Raw genomic sequence first — 15,172 nt, 5'->3', positions numbered from 1 at the left:
AAAGTGGAAAACAACTATAAAGGACAACTACCACCAGGATGAAAGACTGCATGAAAATCAGCGTGGGGAGCTCCAGGCTCCTTTAACACCTATAAAGCCTGGAGCCCCTCAGTCTCATTTGCATACAGTCCTTCATCCTGGTGGTAGATGCCCTTTAAGTGACATTTCTATCTATTGATGTGATAATGGGTTACAGCAGTGTCATCGTATTTCCTTGTAATGAAATGCAGGTTTTTCATGGTCAGCGTAAGGAACCCGACTCACCGGAGTTCACACACGGGGATACCTACTCTATGGGGTCCCAGAATTTAGCCCTTAAGCTCCGTCCACTTCCACAAAATGGCGTCCTTACGCTAAATTTACTCTATGCAATCTTGGCACCCAGTCCACGCTGTCACCAACCACGAGTTACTTACACAAAGAAGGCCGTAGGCACCTAAACCACACAGACAATGCACCCTGATGATTTACACAGCACTTGCACTCACTACTTATTACAGGCGGTCCCCTACTTAAGAACACTCGACTTACATACGACCCCTAGTTACAAACGGACCTCTGGATTTTGGTAATTTACTGTACTTTAGTCCCAGGCTACAAATATCACATGTAACAGTTATCACAGGTGTCTGTAATGAAGCTTTAGTGTTAATATTGATTCTTATGAAAACCCAACATTTTTAAAATCCAATTGTCACAGAGACCAAAAAAGTTCTGGCTGGGATTACAATGATAAAATATACAGTTCTGACTTATATACAAACTCGACTTAAGAACAAACCTACAGACCCTATCTTGTATGTAACCCGGGGACTGCCTGTACTTATAAAATTAGGAATTCACACAGAACATGCAATCGCCTACTACATGGACTATGCTAAAAATAACCTCTGGTAACGTAATTCCCTTCGGAGACTCAGATTCTTTAAGGCTACAAGCAGAGCCTTACTTAAGTAACACTTTAATATGCATAAAAAAATACAGTACGCTCAAGGAATAAAATTGTCAGAGTCAAAAACAATACACATCCGATACTTACAAACATGGGAAAATGGAAACAAAAAAACGTTTGCTATTGAAATAGGAAGAAATTCTTTGGCCCGAGGACTGGGCATAGACAGCGATCCAGTGTCATAGGATCCCCAAACTGAACCAAAGCCATGTGGCTGCTTTACCAATTTAAACCCAGGTGATTTTTGACCCACCACCCCTGGCTGTGATGTCACCGTGAGGGGGAGATTTTCTATCCCCCTCCCATTAGTGAGGTACTTTCTGGGTCTAGGTTTTTATTAAAACCCCAGAACTTTTGATTGGAAGATGGCACAATCACCATTGCTATCAACTAACCGGGTACCTTATTCCTATTAACCCCATACTAAAATCGGGGTATCTTAACCTAATATCAGGGGTGTTCTGCTATTGGCTGACTTCCCCTAGAGCTAACCTTCCGATTCTAGACCCCATAACTGTCCTGTGTAACTGGGGACCCATAATTATGAGTTCTACCCCAGTTATGGACACACTCTGGCCTAAGCTGTCAATTTCCTCACCTAGTGAAGAGCATGTTTCTCTGATCAACCAGAGACTCCCTGGGGTGTTAGAGACACACTGCCAGGCTCCTCTTCCTGCCTGGTTGTAAAGCAATTTGCCCCTTCATCTATTTACTCTGGCCACATGGAGCCTCAGGACAGGAAATGATTGAAACAACACAAAGAAAGACAAGAAAGAAAATAAAAAAAAACTCCAAAAACTGTAGAGTAGTAATAATATCACAGTCAGTGGTTCCATATCACAGCCCAGTTACCAGGCTACAGATTGTCATGTGTTCTCTCCTCTCACCACAAGGGGGTGGTAGCAGTCTGCAGTTCAGGATCTCTGGACCCTGTTATTTTGCAGAGTGTTTTTGGAAAGATGATAGCCCTTAAAATATTGTCTGTTTTAACCCCTTGGTCTACCATACATTTCAGGCTCTGTAGCTGAGCCCACGCTCTCTGACAGGTGATCAAAATTTTATACATTGTATACGCAGAAGCGTGAGAAATCTGGTTGACAGAACCTAGGATCGCCGTAATAACTGCCATATTGGATATTTGACAGCGTTTTAACTCCTCCAGTTCCGCGTCAGCAATGACCTCACGGCATTAAGAGGGCGGAACAGGATGGATGTTTTTTTCCGTCATTGCTCGGACATGTGATACTCTTGTATCTCCGCTCCCTTGTTCTATAGAACATTAATAATAATAAAGTAAAGTATCTTCATTGTTCCGCCTATTCCGACCGTGGTTTCATCTGGCAAAAAGTCTCTGTTTTTGTTCTGGCGACTCGTATCAAAACAGTCCCTCCCCCCGCTCCGGGATCAGATGTGTTTAGCCACCAGGCGAACCACAAAATCCTCGGTTATTAAAGTCAGAAGCTACTAGATCAACTCAATTTTCTTAAAATTCAAAATACAAAAAATAAAAATCTGATGATTAGTCGAGGTTCTCACAGATGTTTAAAGCGTCCGCCAGGGAGCTGCGGACTCTGTGCCAAAGGTGGAATCGGATCCTGTACTGTGACCGGACCTGATCCTGTCTTTGATGCACAATTTATTTGATGCACAATGCAGATTTACTTACCTGGTCCAGTCGCGATCCCGCGGCGTGTTGTGCGACGAGGTAGTGCGCCCGATATCCAGCAGGTGTCGCTGCTGCGCCGAGGTCCGCCGGAGTTCACCTGCTTCTTCCTGGTGCATGTGAGTGCTGATCTTGCGACACATATCTTTTTTTAAATTCCGCGGTTTTTCCGAATCCAACAGGTTGTCCGACAGCCACACCCCCCAATTTATGTCACGTTCAAGCCGGCGCCGATGCGCCACAATCCTATCGTGTGTGCTAAAACCCATGGTCTCCAGACGGACCGAAATCTGGAAAAATAAAATCTCCATACAATAATGCGGGTGAAATCTTCTGTATTGGCTGCATCGTTTACTTCGGGCCTTGCAGAACTTGATTAGGATTGAGGATTAGACTGTCCTGTGATGGGGAGGTCCAAAACTCCAGAGCTCCCACAGATCAGCTGATACACAAGAAGGTGGCAGCACCATTCTCTATGTTGTGGCTGAACTGGATCACTGCGGCTCAGCTCCTATTCAGATGTATGGGGCTGACCTGCAGTAACCTAACCTGTCCACTACACATAGAACGGTGCTGTCTGCCTCCTGTTCCATTATCTGTGAACAGCTGCTTTGTGTGGGTTCTGTGCATTGTTCCCCCACCAATATTTGAATATTTGAAACTTCTGTGTGAGATATTTTGGTATGTAAATGCAAAGTTTTTGATGTTTTTGGATCCTGGCGTGGGAGAGTGCGGCACACAGCGCATGGAATAACACGCCTCGTACCGTTCCAAACCTCATTAAACTTCCTGATGTTTTTCTTTCTTCTTTTATGTTTCCGAGCTTTAGAAAAAAAAAAAAAAACTTTAAAAATGTTTTTTCCACTACAAATTAAAATTTTGGCCCTTATAACAAGGTTGTGTTTGTTTCACAAGGTTCTGATCAGAATTCTCCCAGAACATCGCGCTATAGATGTGTCTCCTGCGCTGCTCTAAAGTCGGCAGAGAACCTCAGCTCATAAATCACGGCCTGAGGGGGGCGCTCTAAATGTTATGGGACGACTTTCATTGTTTTCTGACATTTACAAAATGTTAAAGAAATATTTCCCAGTCCTCCTGCCCCTGCCGGGGGGTCATTGCGCTGCCATCAGGTCACACTGATTACATTCTCCAGACATTGGGGCTCATTTACTAAGGGTTCGAACGACGCACTTTTGTCGGGTTTCCCGAATATTTCCTTTTTGCCCTGAATTGCCCCGGGTTTTTGGTGCACGCAATCGGATTGTGGCGCATCGACGCTGTCTTGCATGCGACAGAAATCGGGGGGGGGGGGTGGGGCGTGGCCGTCGAACAACCCGATGGATTCGGACAAACCGTGGAATTTAAAAAAGGAAATGTGTTGCAAGATCACCACTCACATACACCGGGAAGAAGCAGGTGAACTCCCGCGGACCTCGGCGCAGAAGCGACTGATGCAGGAACTCGGGTGCACGATGTTAGTGAATCGCGACAGACCCGAATCCTCGTCGGACAACGTACAGCGGGATCGCCACAGGACTGGGTAAGTAAATCTGCCCCATTGTCTCAAGGTGTAAGAGCTGTATGTAACCCCAGGCACAGCCAGGACATCATCTGCCAGGGGCGTCATCTGTAATGGGATTAACCTAAATAGCATCACAATTCTATAACGATTAGTCAGATCATGCGTCTTCTTTCTGATACAGAGCACCAAATCCTCTGCAAGAATATAGTTATATGATATTCTCTCTGCTTGTGGCCATTGCTAGGGGGAGCTCAGGAGATTACTACATACTGTATATACACCACCACTAGGAGGAGCTCAGGAGATTACTACATACTGTATATACACCACCACTAGGGGGAGCTCAGGAGATTACTAAATACTATATATACAGGCACCACTAGGGGGAGCTCAGGAGATTACTACATACTGTATATACAGTCACCACTAGGGGGAGCTCAGGAGATCACTACATACTGTATATACAGTCACCACAAGGCAGAGCTCAGAAGATTACTACATACTGTATATACAGCCACCACTAGGAGGAGCTCAGGAGATTACTACATACTGTATATACAGCCACCACTAGGAGGAGCTCATGAGATTACTACATACTGTATATACACCACCACTAGGGAGAGCTCATGAGATTACTACATACTGTATATACACCACCACTAGGGGAGCTCAGGAGATTACCACATACTGTATATACAGCCACCACTAGGGGGAGCTCAGGAGATTACTACATACTGTATATACAGCCACCACTAGGGGGAGCTCAGGAGATTACTACATACTGTATATACAGCCACCACTAGGAGGAGCTCAGGAGATTACTACATACTGTATATACAGCCACCACTAGGGGGAGCTGAGGAGATTACTACATACTGTATATACACCACCACTAGGGGGAGCTCAGGAGATTACTACATACTATATATACAGCCACCACTAGGGGGAGCTCAGGAGATTACTACATACAGCCACCACTAGGGGGAGCTCAGGAGATTACTACATACTGTATATACAAGGCCACTAGGAGGAGCTCAGGAGATTACTACATACTGTATATACAGCCACCACTAGGGGGAGCTCAGGAGATTACTACATACTGTATATACAGCCACCACTAGGGGGAGCTCAGGAGATTTCTACATACTGTATATACCCCACCACTAGGGGGAGCTCAGGAGATTACTACATACTGTATATACAGCCACCACTAGGGGGAGCTCAGGAGATTTCTACATATTGTATATACAGCCACCACTAGAAGGAGCTCAGGAGATTTCTACATACTGTATATACAGCCACCACTAGGAGGAGCTCAGGAGATTACTACATACTGTATATACAGCCACCACTAGGGGGAGCTCAGGAGATTACTACATACTGTATATACACCACCACTAGGGGGAGCTCAGGAGATTACTACATACTGTATATACACCACCACAAGGAGGAGCTCAGGAGATTACTACATACTGTATATACAAGGCCACTAGGAGGAGCTCAGGAGATTACTACATACTGTATATACAGCCACCACTAGGGGGAGCTCAGGAGATTACTACATACTGTATATACACCACCACAAGGAGGAGCTCAGGAGATTACTACATACTGTATATACAAGGCCACTAGGAGGAGCTCAGGAGATTACTACATACTGTATATACAGCCACCACTAGGGGGAGCTCAGGAGATTTCTACATACTGTATATACAGCCACCACTAGGGGGAGCTCAGGAAATTACTACATACTGTATATACCCCACCACTAGGGGGAGCTCAGGAGATTACTACATACTGTATATACACCACCACTAGGGGGAGCTCAGGAGATTACTACATACTGTATATACAGCCACCACTAGGAGGAGCTCAGGAGATTACTACATACTGTATATACACCACCACTAGGAGGAGCTCAGGAGATTACTACATACTGTATATACACCACCACTAGGGGAGCTCAGGAGATTACTACATACTGTATATACACCACCACTAGGGGGAGCTCAGGAGATTACTACATACTGTATATACAGCCACCACTAGGAGGAGCTCAGGAGATGACTACATACTGTATATACACCACCACTAGGGGGAGCTCAGGAGATTACTACATACTGTATATACACCACCACTAGGAGGAGCTCAGGAGATTACTACATACTGTATATACACCACCACTAGGAGGAGATCAGGAGATTACTACATACTGTATATACACCACCACTAGGAGGAGCTCAGGAGATTACCACATACTGTATATACAGCCACCACTAGGGGGAGCTCAGGAGATTACTACATACTGTATATACAGCCACCACTAGGGGGAGCTCAGGAGATTACTACATACTGTATATACAGCCACCACTAGGAGGAGCTCAGGAGATTACTACATACTGTATATACACCACCACTAGGAGGAGCTCAGTAGATTACTACATACTGTATATACAGCCACCACTAGGAGGAGCTGAGGAGATTACTACTTACTGTATATACACCACCACAAGGAAGTGTAGAGCTCCTTTATAATAGTGGGTAGTCAGTGGTTAGTGAGTATGACTACAGACCCCATTTTTCCCGTTGTCATATTCTCCTCTATGTGCAGTACAGCTCCTGACCTGCAGGGGTCACTGTGGCACCTTGGTGCAAGTTTACCATCAATAACATCAAATCTAAGTATCTTTGGTAATGTTTCCGCTCTTTAGATGCTCTGACCATGATCTGACTGCATCCAGAGTGTCCTGTGTTGTTCACCTGTGGGGGGCGCCGATCACCTGTACCTCCATTACCCCTTCGATGTGCCAGGATAGCCTGTTCTCCCTGATTCCTGATTGTCTGATCTCCCTGGTTATGGATGCATGCTGCGCTGCGGATGAGTAACTTAGAAATTCTGGGACACTAGTGTGGGAGCTGTGCAATCACCCAGCTTTCCTAGAAACCGTCCATGCTACTTGTGTCTTTCTCTTCCCGAGCCTTGCGGTCCATGGTCTGTATAATACAATTATATGACAAGCAGAGGAGCTGCCTATGATATCATAGCATACCTCCGCACAAGGAAAGGATTCTAGGAAAGCTGGGTGACCCCTCCGCCGTGAGGTCACTTTACTGTATGTCTTCTGATATTACGAGGGAATAGAAGATTCCGCTCTCAGACCGTAGCTCTTAAAGGGATTTTCCCACAAACTATTGTTAGGCCCTATACACGGGAAAGGACCTAACTTGCTGATCAATGGGGGAATCAGTGCTGAGACCCCCCACAGATCACGAAAACGAGGGATTCGTCAGACTAATGGAGCAGACGGCCGTGCATGACCGTTCTGCTCCATTAATCTCTATGGAGCTGATGGAAGTAACTGAGCGCCGCGCTCTTACTTGTATTTCTCTTAAAATAGGGCGCCACTCCTCTGTTATTCCTCCTGTAATTTATTCCATTTTTATGCTGAAGTCTACACTTCAACTGTTCTAAGGTTTACAGACAAGTGGGTGGGGTTAAGCAATAGGGGGTGTGGTCAATAACAATTCGACAGATTTAACGACATATTCAGGTCAGATCACATCTCTTATTTATTGTGCAAATAAAAATTCCAACATTAGCCGTGCGCTGCTGCTGGGAGTTGTAGTTCTACAGAAGCTGGAGCTCTATAATCAGTATTTTGCATTGAAATCATGTTTTTCTGCCTCTTATGTCTGGGGTTGGCAGAATATGACTTGTCCTGATGCCTCTTTGGCTTTGCTACTTCTTTACCCTTTTGCCCCCCTCCCGGGTCCTGTTTTGCCCCAGGTGTGGTGTGTAATTAGCCGTGTCAGCGTGATCTGCGCGGTCCCATCTCTGCGCCCAGTGTGAACGCTCCTCTAAATGAGTCACTTTGCAGTTTGTTCACACCTTCTGTTCTCCACGTCTCGGGGAACTAATTGGTAACATTACAAAATTCTCAAGGGGGTTGAGAAATGGATGCGGGATCTGAGAATGCAGCTCCGGAATATATTTTATTTACTATTATCATATCACATCCAGCAACAAAGTCATGCTTTTCAAAGTTCAGATGTAGCAGAGACGGGTCAGCGTCTCTGCTGTGGTTTTCATTATTCTCTGTTGATTGATACAGGAAAGTAACAAATTCTGCACTGCTACATCTGTACGTGTAGCATCATGGACTAGAATCTCTGAAGTGAAAGGAGTCTAGACTGGATGTAATTGTAACAAACCCTCAGCTGACAGTAGGACTATTTATGTACAGGCCTCTGAAGAGAAACAATTGTATCCAGCCTAAACAATCCTCTGTGAGCTAAATAGTCTGTACTTCAGACAGATACATTGTAACCAACCAACAGAAAGATCTGTGCATCTGCTGCTGATGTGTTTAGCTCGCAGAGCATTGTCTAGACTGGATACAGTTGTCTCTACTTCTCAGCGTAGAGCAGGACTAGCTATGTACAGGGTAATTGCCTCTGAATGGAGAGAATTGTATCCAGTCTACACAATGCTCTGTGAGCTAAACACATCAGCAGCAGCTGCACAAATCTCTCTGCTGGTTTGTTACAAAGTATCAATCGGTCTGGAGTCCAGGTTGCTTAGCTCACAGAGCATTTTCAGCAGCTGCACAGGTTTTGTTCTAAAGTGTAGGCTGAAGCATATGCAGGACCTAGTTCTGTGGGCCTGATAGAGTCCTGCATGAATACTACTGTAGGTGGCTCTGGGACCCCTGTCCCTCTGATCGCTGGGGGTCCCTCTGATCATAGTGAATACTGAAGCTCCTTTGGTCACTTATATTGAACCTTGTTGCATTTTTCAGCCACTATTCTTGATTATAAAAATTTTGTGTGTATGCAGTCTCCATGGTAACAGACTACAAAACAACCCCTAGGTAGTCAGATACTGAAGTCATGATATTTTTTGCCTAAACCTATTCTGGGGACAGAATGAAGTCAGCATACCCACAGGATCAGACGACATGAAGGTAAATGTATGTCCTCGGTGTCCAGTCCTCGGTGTGGTCCCAATGCTGATTTTATATTGTCAGTGCCTGGAACAAGCTGAGCTGTATATTATAGATGAGACCTTCCTTACCTTCTGATGTCAGTAAGCTGGAGTAAAGGCGGACATGTTTTTGTTGTTTTGCAGACGGTGTGGGGCGATGATATTCTGATACTTTTTGTTTTTACCTGTGAAAGTTGTGTGACAAATCCACAAGTTTTACGGTCTGTTGTCCACCTGATCTATGACCCCATGACACATGACCGGCACTTTAATTCACTCAGGATAATTGTTTTAGCACTCACCCACCATCACAGCGGTTCTCGCTTCTTCGCACACCACAGCTGGAATTATATTAGAGCTCAATTTCCCGATCCGGCCACAACTGTCTGTGTGAGATATTACCGATCATTAGTTATTCCCGGCAGCTGCTGCACCCAACCATGGAGGAGTCAGCAGACGAGCCGAAAGTTCTGCCGCAAACAAACTGAAAAGTGGAATCATGATCGCACCTTCTGATAACAGCAACGGGATGTGACCTGGAGCTAATCCCAAGTGTATGTGACCTGAAAAACACTGTAGTGACAGACAGGTTGGGGTCAGGACAGAGAATAGTGATATACAGTCCAGGGTCAGGGCAGAGAATTGTCAGAGACATGGCGGGGTCAGGGCAGAGAGTAGTGACAGCCAGGCCACAGCGAGTACAGAGAGTAGTGAAAGACAGCCCGTGGTCTGGGCAGAGAGTAGTGACAAGACAGCCCGGGGTCTGGGTAGAGAGTAGTGACAGGACAGCCCGGGGTCTGGGCAGAGAGTAGTGACAGGACAGCCCGGGGTCTGGGCAGAGAGTAGTGACAGGACAGCCCGTGGTCTGGGCGGAGAGTAGTGACAGGACAGCCCGTGGTCTGGGCGGAGAGTAGTGACAGGACAGCCCGTGGTCTGGGCGGAGAGTAGTGACAGGACAGCCCGGGTTCTGGGCAGAGAGTAGTGACAGGACAGCCCGTGGTCTGAGCAGAGAGTAGTGACAGGACAGCCCGGGGTCTGGGCAGAGAGTAGTGACAGGACAGCCCGTGGTCTGAGCAGAGAGTAGTGACAGGACAGCCCGGGGTCTGGGCAGAGAGTAGTGACAGGACAGCCCGGGGTCTGGGCAGAGAGTAGTGACAGGACAGCCCGTGGTCTGAGCAGAGAGTAGTGACAGGACAGCCCGGGGTCTGGGCAGAGAGTAGTGACAGGACAGCCCGTGGTCTGAGCAGAGAGTAGTGACAGGACAGCCCGGGGTCTGGGAAGAGAGTAGTGACAGGACAGCCCGTGGTCTGAGCAGAGAGTAGTGACAGGACAGCCCGTGGTCTGGGCAGAGAGTAGTGACAGGACAGCCCGTGGTCTGGGCAGAGAGTAGTGACAGGACAGCCCGTGGTCTGGGCAGAGAGTAGTGACAGGACAGCCCGGGGTCTGGGCAGAGAGTAGTGACAGGACAGCCCGTGGTCTGAGCAGAGAGTAGTGACAGGACAGCCCGTGGTCTGAGCAGAGAGTAGTGACAGGACAGCCCGTGGTCTGAGCAGAGAGTAGTGACAGGACAGCCCGGGGTCTGGGCAGAGAGTAGTGACAGGACAGCCCGGGGTCTGAGCAGAGAGTAGTGACAGGACAGCCCGGGGTCTGGGCAGAGAGTAGTGACAGGACAGCCCGTGGTCTGAGCAGAGAGTAGTGACAGGACAGCCCGTGGTCTGAGCAGAGAGTAGTGACAGGACAGCCCGTGGTCTGAGCAGAGAGTAGTGACAGGACAGCCCGTGGTCTGAGCAGAGAGTAGTGACAGGACAGCCCGGGGTGTGAGCAGAGAGTAGTGACAGACAGCCTGTGGTCTGGGCAGAGAGTAGTGACAGACAGCCCGGGGTCTGGGCAGAGAGTAGTGACAGGACAGCCCGGGGTCTGGGCAGAGAGTAGTGACAGGACAGCCCGTGGTCTGGGCAGAGAGTAGTGACAGGACAGCCCGTGGTCTGGGCAGAGAGTAGTGACAGGACAGCCCGTGGTCTGAGCAGAGAGTAGTGACAGGACAGCCCGTGGTCTGAGCAGAGAGTAGTGACAGGACAGCCCGGGGTGTGAGCAGAGAGTAGTGACAGACAGCCTGTGGTCTGGGCAGAGAGTAGTGACAGGACAGCCCGTGGTCTGGGCAGAGAGTAGTGACAGGACAGCCCGTGGTCTGGGCAGAGAGTAGTGACAGGACAGCCCGTGGTCTGGGCAGAGAGTAGTGACAGGACAGCCCGTGGTCTGAGCAGAGAGTAGTGACAGGACAGCCCGTGGTCTGAGCAGAGAGTAGTGACAGGACAGCCCGGGGTGTGAGCAGAGAGTAGTGACAGACAGCCTGTGGTCTGGGCAGAGAGTAGTGACAGACAGCCCGGGGTCTGGGCAGAGAGTAGTGACAGGACAGCCCGGGGTCTGGGCAGAGAGTAGTGACAGGACAGGTTGGGTTTGGTTGGGTTAGGCAGAGTCCAAGATATTGACTGGAAGTTAGGACAGGCAGATATGGATCATAGAGGGTCTGAGGTTGTCACCAGGCACAAGATACAGAATCACAGATTAGAATTAGAATTGTACAAGACAGACCCCCCCCCCCCTTCAGTACACAGCCGATCATCATCATCAGGGGCTCCAGGTCACATGACTCGGTGCTACAGAGCCTCTGAACTGGAACCTGGCAGCCAAGAGCAGCAGTTACGGCTTTATCGGAGCAGCTAAAATGTAAATGATCAGGACCAGAACCTTACCGCAAGTCCGGAGGGACACAGTACCCCGGCTCCAGTGGCAGCCAGAACCAGGTAGCTTAAGTGCTGGTACTTGGCAAAAGAGTAACTATGGGCAGTGGTTCTTCTGCCAAGCCAATAGAAGCACACCACTGTTTCACTCCAATCACTGTTAGCGCCACACCGGCACCCCTACTGTAGTACCCCTGAGGCATGTCTGTGAGGCTTATGTCTATTTGTTATTGTCACTATTGTATTTTATACTGTAATTGTTTCCAGTAATGTAATTAACCTGTTCTGTCCTGTAACTGTTTGTGCAACTAAAGAACTAGCAACATATAAGAACGCGCCTCTTGTAGTGTATGTATGTAACTGTAACGTTAAGCCTGTCTCTGTGTATAACAACTGCCCCCAGGTGATCAATACTATTATATTGTCTCGTAGAACAGAAGTAAAAAGCCTTCTGAAAGGATAAGTAATGTCAAAAAATCACACAAACGAGCAGCACTCCGTGGCGTGGAATATTTATTCGCAAGTGGAAATGCAACGTTTCAGCTAACTCAATGTAGCCATTGTCAAGCAGTGTGAACAGTGTCACGTGGCGGGTTTAAACCCCCCCGCAGGATGTGACATCATCAGCAGTCAACAATCAAAGTACAGAATTCATTATATATTAACAAACAATATATGTGCAGGGACTACGTAACATTCAAATGTCCTTGTCATAACATATACAGGGGGACAATTTGAGTGAATATACGGTAGGTGGATCGTGTATCTAACGACAATCACCACAACGCGCCTGGTTGTCAATGTTTGTAAACATATCTAGCGCCTGTCCACTGGTTCTATAGCACCCGGTAACGCTAAACGCAACTTTGCAAGAGTCAACTTCAACGATGGCTAGGATTCAGCACATAATCGGGTCCATACCTGACTGTCGCAGTGACTTCACACCGGACGGCGCCGTTAGAGTTTCACAATCTAGATCGCGGCACTGTTTCACCATCTCCACCTCGGCGCCGCTGTAGCAGGTGTCAATTCAGTTTTTGCAAGAACAACTTCCTGGTTTCCTTGTAGTTGCAAGGTTCAATTTCTTTGTTGTGGGGTCAATGTCGCTCCTGACCAGGCGATCCCTCAGGTTTTTGGATCTGTTGTAAGAGAATGGAGGGGGGTGACCTAAATTCTCCAATGTTGGCATGAAAATGTGACAGAATTGGCCAGTGTTTGCGAATCACTTTGGCAATAAATTGACTATGTGATCCAAAGTGAGTTTTTTGGCTCTGCCCTTGTGTCTGGTGATTAGCTGAGTCGGATAGCCTCTAGCTGTAAATTTGTCGGACATCTCATTCAGTCTTAAGTCGACCCATAATGGGTCATCTACAATTCTACGAACCCAAACCATCTGGCTGTAGGGAAGGGAATCCATGATTCTCTTGGGATGTGTAGTGTCGTATCTCAAGAGGTTGTTCCTGTCAGTAGTCTTTACGTATAGATCCGTCTTAAGTCTGTTTCCTTTGATATAGACACTGGTGGTGTCTAAAAATTGAATTGTCGATGAAGAGAAAGACCTGATGAATTTGATGTCAGGGTCCATCGAGTTCAAGTACCGTATATACTCGAGTATAAGCCGACCCAAGTAAAAGAAGAGGCCCATAATTTTACCACAAAAACCTGGTAAAACCTATATTTTTTTTTTTTACTCAGGTATAAGCCGAGTTTGGGTTTTCAGCACATTTTTTTGTGCTGAAAAACTAGGCTTATATTCGAGTATAAGAAAGTGACAAAACTGTCCACACTGTCCGACCAGATCAGGAAGACGTCGTCGATATACCGCCACCACCTAAGTACGTTTATAAAGAGTGGAGACGGATATATCAACGACTCCTCCAGGTCTGCCGTAAAAATGTTGGCACATGTGGGGGCCAAATTGGCCCCCATGGCCGATCCAGGTAATTGCAAGTAGTAGTCATCACCAAACATAAAGTAGATCTAAAACAAACATTTGGCAATCTTCAGATAAATCAGTAGTACTCAAGACTCTTTTAACGCAAGGGAATCCTCTCTCATGATTGATGCTGGGGTACAAACTAGCAACATCAAATCGTGTTTGATGGGACCTCTACATTGCGTATTTTGTTAAGAAAGTCAGACGTATCCCGAATATAGGATCTAGCAGATACAGCAAATCAACACAAAATTTTATCCACAAATATTGCTGCAGGGGATAATTCAAATAAGTAATGTCATGTATGTACACAGTGACTGCACCAGCAGCAGAATAGTGAGTGCAGCTCTGGAGTATAATACAGGATGTAACTCAGGATCAGTACAGGATAAGTAATGTCATGTATGTACACAGTGACTGCACCAGCGGCAGAATAGTGAGTGCTGCTCTGGGGTATAATACAGGATGTAACTCAGGATCAGTACAGGATAAGTAATGTCATGTATGTACACAGTGACTGCACCAGCAGCAGAATAGTGAGTGCAGCTCTGGAGCATAATACAGGATGTAACTCAGGATCAGTACAGGATAAGTAATGTCATGTATGTACACAGTGACTGTACCAGCAGCAGAATAGTGAGTGCAGCTCTCGGGTATAATACAGGATGTAACTCAGGATCAGTACAGGATAAGTAATGTCATGTATGTACACAGTGACTGCACCAGCAGCAGAATAGTCAGTGCAGCTCTGGGGTATAACACAGGATGTAACTCAGGATCAGTACAGGATAAGTAATGTCATGTATGTACACAGGACTGCACCAGCAGCAGAATAGTGAGTGCAGCTCTGGAGTATAATACAGGATGTAACTCAGGATCAGTACAGGATAAGTAATGTCATGTATGTGCACAGTGACTGCACCAGCAGAAGAATAGTGAGTGCAGCTCTGGAGTATGATACAGGATGTAACTCAGGATCAGTACAGGATAAGTAATGTCATGTATGTACACAGTGACTGCACCAGCAGCAGAATAGTGAGTGCTGCTCTGGGGTATAATACAGGATGTAACTCCGGATCAGTACAGGATAAGTAATGTCATGTATGTACACAGTGACTGCACCAGCAGCAGAATAGTGAGTGCAGCTCTGGAGCATAATACAGGATGTAACTCCGGATCAGTACAGGATAAGTAATGTCATGTATGTACACAGCGACTGCACCAGCAGCAGAATAGTGAGTGCTGCTCTGGGGTATAATACAGGATGTAACTCAGGATCAGTACAGGATAAGTAATGTCATGTATGTACACAGTGACTGCACCAGCAGCAGAATAGTGAGTGCAGCTCTGGAGCATAATAAAGGATGTAACTCC

The 15,172-nt window shown here is 46.8% G+C and overlaps 1 protein-coding gene across 4 annotated transcripts in view; it reads left to right on the top strand.

The window, feature by feature from the left end:
* Nucleotides 1-15,172, top strand: part of TTC33 (tetratricopeptide repeat domain 33) — a 186,459-nt gene that overhangs the window by 5,378 nt on the left and 165,909 nt on the right. The window lies entirely within an intron of this gene.

The sequence above is a fragment of the Engystomops pustulosus genome, chromosome 1, assembly GCF_040894005.1.
Source record: "Engystomops pustulosus chromosome 1, aEngPut4.maternal, whole genome shotgun sequence".
In the NCBI taxonomy this organism is placed as follows: Eukaryota; Metazoa; Chordata; class Amphibia; order Anura; family Leptodactylidae; genus Engystomops; species Engystomops pustulosus.
Note: the sequence above shows the minus strand (reverse complement) of the source record. Positions and strands in the feature narration are given on the sequence as shown.